This window comes from Terrapene carolina, unplaced genomic scaffold (genome assembly GCF_002925995.2).
Source record: "Terrapene carolina triunguis isolate 2854851 unplaced genomic scaffold, T_m_triunguis-2.0 Scaffold42, whole genome shotgun sequence".
Taxonomy (NCBI): domain Eukaryota; kingdom Metazoa; phylum Chordata; order Testudines; family Emydidae; genus Terrapene; species Terrapene triunguis.
In genome coordinates this window covers 75,360,768-75,368,015 of record NW_020664393.1, presented here as the reverse complement: position 1 = coordinate 75,368,015, position 7,248 = coordinate 75,360,768, and positions in this window count along the sequence as shown.

The following is a 7,248-nucleotide window of genomic DNA, read 5'->3' as shown; positions in this document are numbered from 1 at the left end:
CCCTGCCTGTGCGCTAGGGCCCCTTCCACCGGCTGGGCTTGGGGGGGTCCCCTGCCCACCCCTCTGCCTGTGCGCTAGGGCCCCTTCCACCGGCTGGGCGGGGGGGGGGGGGAGGGAATCACACACCCTGGGCTGGCCAGTACCCTGCCCCCCCGGGAGTGTGTACCAGGTCCCCTCCACCTGCTGGGTTGGGGGAGAGGTCACACTATCCAGGTGTAATCAGGGGGAGGGGGAATGGTCCCGCTATTGTGAGGCACTTTCCTGGCTTATACACTACCCCGGTGGACTGGGCTAGCAAAAGGATCTGAGTCCTCACTCCCACTTCCTTTACCCAGAGGCCTACCTGACCTCGAGGACTCCCCTTCCAGTCTCCTGTGTGGCAGAGTCCTCGTAACCCCGACAAGGTTGGGCCCAGGATTCCTGAGGGGCTTGACCCCCTGATCTTGTTGTGGTCACTTAGGACAGGAGCTAGGGTATCCCCATTCCGGGATACTCTCCCCGCTCTGGATGCTTCCCTGGCTCACTGATCATTACACATAGTTCAAGCAAATACAATTTATTAAACAGCAACCAATTTAAAAAAAATAAGGAAAAACTGGGAAAGGTTAAAGGGAAACACATCACCCCGCTCTGTGGCATGGGGACATCACAAACAGCCGTTTCTGGAATGTCAGGGAAGTTCAGTCTGTTCATCAGATGTGCCAGGCCTCCTTTCCAGGCCCTGGCTGTGCTGCAGGTATGCTGCGGGTCGAACACTTGCTCTGGCGGTGGCCACATGCCTTCAGGCTCTAGGTGGGAGAGCTCTTCTTCCCAGCATCATCCCCCGGTCGGGGTTATGATCCCCTCCAGGTCTGGCCTGCAAGGCCTCTTAGCTGGGGGTGTCTCCCTGCATGGGGCCCGCTGCCCCGGGTCCCACCTTGCTCTTCCCAGCTGCTCACTGCACTTGGCTCCGGACTGCTCCAGCCCCAGCACTGCTGCTTCTCCACCTCCAGCACAGCTCCCTGGGCTGCTTCTCTGGATCTGGTTGCTGCAGCTCTGCTCCCAGCACAGCTCTCTGGTCCCTCTGGCTCTGGCTGGTGTAGCTCTACTCCCAGCACGGATCTGCTCCCTGGGCTGCTTCTCTGCCCCCCCCCACCCCCCACAACTCCATTTTGGATCAGGATCCCTGTAATTACAACACCATGACATTTCAGATTTAAATAGCAGAAATCATGACGTTTATGATTTTTAAAAATCCTATGACTGTGAAATTGACCAAAATGGACCATGAATTTGGTAGGGCCCTACTCATGATTTTTGAACATTTGGGGCTGGCCATACTGAGGGCCATCCCATAACCTCCCCCCATTTCACACACTCTCTTCGTGTCCAAACAGCATCTATGCAGGAGTGACCAGCTCTTCAACGGGAAAACAGGGACAGCTGCGGTGTGGGTAGGACCCAGGGGGTGCACCCAGGACGGGTTTGTTTTTTAGGGCAACAGCCCTCCATCGTCCCACACACACACCGAGTGAGGTGTCAGGCTGGCTCGGGGACTCATGTGGAGGGGGCAGAAGCTGGTGGGGAAAGCGTGTGAGGGTGGGGAGGGCCAAGTGACAACATGCAGCCGCTCTGCGTGGGTCTGGGAAATTCACAGGCCCTCAGCGTGCCTGTCGTCAGTGTCACCATAGCAGTCGGCTAAGGGCTCCTGCAGGTGGCTGGGCTGCAAAGAGTTAGAAAACCTGGACAAAATACAACAGGGACATCAGGACAGGCCCTGACGACTGGGACATTCCTGCTCTTCAAGGACACAAGGTCACCTTAATGGTCCGCCCGCAAAACCTGAGAATGGCCACGCCATTGCTCTAATAGTGCAAATAAATAATAAAACGCAGAGACACTTAGAAAAGCTTCTTACTGAGCTGCACTTGAAGTATCTTTATTTACTGCCTAGTGTCCTTCTCGCTGTAAAACCCACCCTGGCCTATGTTTCAGCAAAAGATCAAACACGGTGACGGAAAGGAAGGATTTTCTGCTACGTACGATTTTGTACCGTACATAAAACATTCAGGGGGGAGGGGAATGGCAGGTTGACTTTTAAAAAAGAAGCTGGCTCCTAGATCTTTCATACCATTGTCCTTTAATTCCTTGGAAGGCCATGGGTCACCTGAACTGCGCACCATGGTTTTTTTCACATCATCAAGGCAGCAGCAGGAGCTATCCATCTGTCCATCTTCCTCAAACATTTCAAAGGCACCTATCACCATGATATTTAGGCCTGGGCCAATTAAAGGTAGCATTAAATGGGCACAAAAGGGCTCTGGTCTCTCCTCCTTCCATTACCATCTGCCCCCCACTCCTTCCCCCCGTTCCTTTATTCTCCTCCTTCAACTGCTCTTCTCTCCCCTGTGAGACTTCTTTCTTTTCTGAGAGCACTCAGATCCTCCTGTTTTCAAAGCACAGGGTCTACTTGAGCCACAGGAGAATCACCATTCACTGTTAGCACTACAGACTCTATGACATACCACTGAGCAGTTCCAATTGCCATTCTACAGCAGTAATAGGGATACACACTGACCACTTCTTTGAGATATTCAGGAGCTTGTTGTCAGCCACAGGAACAACGGGTTTGCTGCATTATCTTGCACACAGCTGTTGTTTATGTTGCAAATGTACATCATAATATGCCATGGGGTAAGTGACTGCTGGACCCCTGCAACTTAACATTTCCTGATCCGGGCCTGGTTCTGTTCCTATTACAGACACTTGCAAAACTCCCGTTGGCTTCAAAGAAAGCGGGGATCAGACTCTGGTGAATTTTAACTGTGCGCTTTGCATTTTACGCTGTTGTTTGTTCCCCTCCTCTACACATAATTTTTATCTCCTTTAAAAAGATGCAATAACAAGGGAGTGGAGAGACCTTCAAAGAAGATTGTTGTGAAGAAAGCACTCCTCATCCCCAAATCCTTGAAGCGACAGACAGCGGAGGTGTGGATCAGTCAGCAAGGGGGATTATTTTCCTCCTGCTTGCTTTATCAGAAAAGTACAACAAAGGCCACGCTGTAGCGTGCGAACGGGCGGTGGGACGCGGAGTTCTTCAGATGGAGGTCGGGCAGGGAGAGACACAACCCTGGCCCTCGAGTGGGAGAGAGAGAAGAAAACCAGCCGTGCTGAGATAAAAAAGGAGTCTGATGAGCTTGGAAAGTAAAATGATAGATTCAAGGCCAACCGGTTCTGAAAGAGAGGAGATTAAAGAGAGGCACAACCAGCCGCTGGGCCTACGCTATCACGCTAATGTACTTATCCTCATCATGGTGCTATCTGAGCACCTCACAATCTCGAATGGACCATACCCCTGGGAGGCAGGGCAGTGCTATTATCCCCATTGTACAGATGGGGAACTGAGACACAGAGAGCCGAAGGCCCAGATTCTCAAATGTATTTAGACGCCTACCTCCATTCAAGTCAATGAAAATTAGGGGCCCAAATACCTTTGAGGAGCTGGGCCTAAATGCCTTGCCCCCGGCCATATAGGAAAGCTGCAGCAGAGCCGGAACCTGAGTCCACCAGGTGGTGAGTCAGTTAATCCCTTCTTGCCCCATGCTCCCAACACATTCCTATCAGATATTCTGGGAGGAGTGGGACAGTTCAGAAAAAAACATTTAATGACTGCAGTAAAGCAGAAAAGAGGAAAAATGGTCCTGTGGGTAAGGCACCAGCTTGGGACTCCGGACAGCTGAAGTCAGTTCCTGCCTCTACCCTTTGTGTGCTGGGACAATCTTCCTGTGCCTCAGTACCGTACCTGTAAAATGGGGATAATAATGCCTCCTTTGTCTCTATCTATTCAGATTTTAAGCTCTTTGGAGCAGGGACTTAGAATGTGTCTGTACCGCACCTAACACTCAGGAACACAGATCCTGATTGGGGCCACTAGCTCGTCCTGTCACACAGATACTGAGTAACACTACAAAGAGGTCAGACCCTGTGAACATTCAAGCCACAAAAGGAGTGAGCAGGCTTCCCACGTGAGCTACTTCACTGTTCCATTGGCTGGTGCTGCATGGGGCTAATTTAACGGCAGCCATCCCATGACGTGCCATGACCTTGTTTCCCCTCCTGTGAGCAAGTCCCTACTAGTTGACACAGCTATGATAGCCAGGTAGTGGGAAGGAGTGATTTTTAGTGCTTTCTTATTTCCATCTAGGAGCATTTTCTGTTAGAGTGATAGAAAGTCTCTCTTATCTTCAGCCAGAACAAAGCAAAGAGCTGTGAGGTCCTGGACATTGGAGATGGCTGCACTGTTTAAGACCACAAGGGAGGGCTTGGAGCCGTAAGCTTCAGGTTCAAACGGCTTATGGCCTGATTTTCAGAGGCAATGAACATCCACAACTTTCACTGAAGTCAATGGGAGCTCCGGGCAGTGATGGACATTGGTCCAGCTCTGACACAGGGAATGAGATTTTCTCCTTTAATGGAGTAGTTGGCTGTGGAAAGAATAAAATGAAGCCAGCATAATTTAAACCCATTTCCCAGCCCCTGGCCTATTTAATGCATGTTAACAATAAGCTTCAGGAATAAGACCAGATAACACTTTTGAGTCACGGCGGATGCTCATTACTGCAGTATCTGGGCGCCCCAGGTGACAAGTTATGCATTCAATAAAATCTTTCCCACTGCTATTAATAATGCCAGAAGATATTTAAAAAAAAAAAAACTTTAAACCTCACTGTAATTTTTCCCCTTGATGTTGTTTCACTCTTTGCACTTCACTCAATTTGGGCTGGGTTAGTCAAGTCCACTTTTTTTCTATTTATAGTCAGTTTCAGGTTTTCCTGCAGCTGTTTCCAATATGGCTGAGATGTATAAATAAATAAATAAAAAAAAAACACTCTCTCCTCTCTGCATCTCAAAAATCCCTGTCCTCATTGATTTTTTTTTAAATCCCCTATTCTGTTTTGTAAATTTCCCATCCCCTCAATTTTGTATTTTACAAACATTTAAGATTTGAGCCCAAACCACCCATTTAAAAGATTGTCTTTGTAATTTCCATGACAAATAACACTTTAAAGAAAGGAATCCCCTGCACGGGAATAGCCACACTGCACTGAGTTGACGCCGACTCAAATTCAATCTTTTTTTTTCTTAGTTCATTTGGAAGTTAGTTATGCAGATACTGCATTCGTGGCATGAAACAGCGTGCTTTCTGCTGCTGAGGGTGAGGAAATCTTGCCATCTGGTGGAAGGAAATGCAAACACAGTGCAGTAGCCGGAGGGAGGGCGGGGGGGGGGGGGGGTAAACCCAGACCCATGTGTTGTTATATATGAAGGGCAAAAAAAAAACAACTAAAAAAAACCAACTCGTTAATAGAAGGAGGAAATATTCCCATCTCAGATTCCTGGAGACAACCTGTATGAGTCAAGCTTTTCTCCCAGGGTTTACAAGCTCGCTGGGAAACAGTGTGTAGTTGTAGGTGACCAGATGGCTATAGCAAGGAGGACCAATGATCAGGAGTTCTGGCCTTAACTCAGAAAAGCACTTAAGCATGTGCTTAACTTTAAGCATGTGAGTAGTCCCATTGACTGTCAAGAGCACTACTCTCCCGTGCTTAACTTTAAGCAAACACTTAAGTGCTTTGCTGAATCAGGCCCTGCGTTCATAGCTCTGCTACTGATGCACCATCACAATCTCTCCAGCTAGTCACAGTTAACCACTTTGTGCTTCATCTGGACAAGGGGGATAATACCTACCTGTTGTGCGGCTTGAAAAGTGCTTTGAGATCTACAGATGAAAGACAAGTAAAGCACATTAATTATGATTATTATTATTTATTATCAACTCTTTAAGGCCAGACTTTCTGCTGAACAACTTACAGCCATGACCATCACATTCCCCCTTTTGTTGGTGGAGTTACAGATTTCACGTTGCACCCCTTCGTCTTGCTTTTATAGATTTTATTACTGAGGATTTTGAATAGCTGTCAATACAGTACAAAGTTTTCAGTGGTCTCAACAATACAAAGTTGGGGGACAAATGGGGGATAGTTGGTGCATAATACTCCCACCCCTCCCACACTCCCAAAGAAAAAAATGCAAAACTCACTACTCATGTTTAGTAGGAAGCAATGCTTTTAAAACCCAGCCAGCACGAGATGTAAATACCAAGGCACATGTGTAGCCTGAAGCACGCACCCCTGTTCTGCTACATGAAGCAGGCAAAGTAAATTCATGGTTAACTGACCCCCTCTGCCTTCAACCTCAATACCAAAGCAGCTCTCTTGGTAAAAATCAACCAGTAAGTGTAATCATGAGGCTGCAGATGGCAAAGATGCTGCTTCTAACTTGCTCATTCCCAATGAGCAAGTCCGAAGAGTGAGCAGCGTAATATATGCTGGACCAGATCCTCAGCTGGTGTTAATCAGCATAGTTCCAGTGAGAAACACTGATCCACACCTGTTAAAGACTTGGCCCTTGTTCTCCACCTGAGGGTCATGTCCCCCAAGGAGGTTTGTGACCCCGTTTCCCATGGCCAACCTGCTGAAGCTGACGTACTCAACCTCTTGCGCCCAGGTCATCATCAGATACCCTACGAACCATTGCATCAGTTCTGGCTGAGCTTCATGTGGGGGGACCCAGACCCGGCGCAAAGGACTCTAGGAGCGGGAAGAAGACCAGTTGCAAGTGGCCGCGTGGGAGCTGTGGCAGGAGTAACAGGCTGACAGCCGAACATGACGGCATTTACGTCCTCTTAGGACCAACCCTCAGTGAAGTCAAAGGCAAGACTCTCGAGGACTTCATTGGGTTTAGAGTAGCACTGTCAGCGGCCTGCTGGTTCCTAGCCAGCCCAGGAGTGCACACATACAAGGTCCGCATGAGCAATCTCCAGCCAGATGTGTAAGGCACGAGTACAAGACAACTTGGGAAGAGGGAGGGTTTGACAAGACTGGCTCTCTCACTGGGAGAAGGACGGCAGGGATGGCACTAACTCCAGTGTTGACGAAGCACCTTGTGTCCTTAGGATGTTATCTGAAAAGCAGCGTTGGTCAGTACTTCCCTGCAAAGTCAGCCCCATCATTCCCCGAGGAGGTCAGTCACTGGTCTCATTTGCAGGGGTGAATGGGGGTATAGACAGAGTTAACATGGGAACACTGAAAAAAACAACCGGGGAGGAAAGGTAACAGGAAAAAATAAGTATCAGAGGGGTAGCCGTGTTAGTCTGAATCTGTAAAAAGCAACAGAGGGTCCTGTGGCACCTTTGAGACTAACAGAAGT